Below are 1275 nucleotides of genomic sequence, written 5' to 3' on the forward strand. Positions count from 1 at the left end.
TTGCTTTACAATGTCGTGTTAGTTTCTGCTGTACAATGAAGTGAATCAGCTATATGTATACCTATATCCCCTCCCTCTTGAACCTCCCTCCCACCACCCCCATCCCACCCATCTAGGTCATATATCTTTTGAATTAATCAATCAAGAAATGTTCAGGCATAAGTATTTTGACTACTTGTACACTGCATTTCTTTTTTATCTTCAGTCTTGCTTTGGATCTATATTAACTTCTACAATCATCAGTTTAATCTCAGAATTTTTTCCTTTTTCACTGAACAAACATGCTGCTCTTATTCTATATATGCAATGTCATTAAGTGAGTCTGAGGTATGAATTTTTTTTTAAATTTTCTGTCCCTTGAATTATCCTTGTCTCCTTAAGTCTTTTTTTTTTCAGTTTGAAATTTCTCTTTTATGTTCAAAGCACTTAAATATTGGATACTTCTGGTTTGTCCAATGAAGGATTGAGACAAAACAAAGGGTTGAAAAGGTTGATTTGAGGCTGGTGTATTGAACTTACTTTTTGATGATTAGGCATCACTTTAAGATGTTTCAGTGGTAGCTCTTTTAGCCATCTTAAAGCCTGTGGAGGCCTGCTGGGAGCAGGACTTCTAAAATGACAAATATGTCTGGAAGGCTGTGGTCCAAGGCCATTTTTTCTGGCTATAAGCTCTGTCTACGGAACAAGAGGAAGCGCAAAAGTCTTCTGAAAATTGAAGGTGTATATGCTCGAGATGAAACTGAATTCTGTCTAGACAAGAGATGTGCTATGTGTACAAAGAAAAGAACAACATAGTAACTCCTGGTGGAAAACCTAACAAAATCAGAATAATCTGGGGAAAGATAACTCATGCTCATGGAAACAGTGGTGTGGTTCATGCCAAATTCCAAAGTAATCTTCCTGTTAAGGCCATTGGCCAGAGAACCCAAGTGATGCCGTACCCTTCAAGGATTTAAACTTACTGAAAAGTAAATAAATAAAAATGTGGATTTGTTCTCATTTTTTTTTTTTTTTTTTTTGCGGTACGCGGGCCTCTCACTGCTGCGGCCTCTCCCCCTGCAGAGCAAAGGCTCCGGACTCGCAGGCCCAGCGGCCATGGCCCACGGGCCCAGCCCCTCCGCGGCACACGGGACCCTCCCGGACTGGGGCACGAACCCGCGCCCCCTGCACCGGCAGGCAGACTCTCAACCACTGCGCCACCAGGGAAGCCCTGATTTGTTCTCTTGAAAATAAGTAAAAAGATGTTTGACTGGTAAACTATGATGGGACACTTCC

At 41.6% G+C, this 1275-nt stretch overlaps 1 pseudogene across 1 annotated transcript; it reads left to right on the forward strand.

Moving 5' to 3' along the window:
- The first annotated feature begins 596 nt into the window (after positions 1-596).
- Positions 597-956, forward strand: LOC307050361 (large ribosomal subunit protein eL33-like; annotated as a pseudogene). The gene has a single exon. The product of its transcript is annotated as a large ribosomal subunit protein eL33-like (transcript).
- The last annotated feature ends 319 nt before the right edge of the window (positions 957-1275 follow it).

The sequence above is a fragment of the Hyperoodon ampullatus genome, assembly GCF_949752795.1.
Source record: "Hyperoodon ampullatus genome assembly, chromosome: 1".
Lineage (NCBI taxonomy): Eukaryota > Metazoa > Chordata > Mammalia > Artiodactyla > Ziphiidae > Hyperoodon > Hyperoodon ampullatus.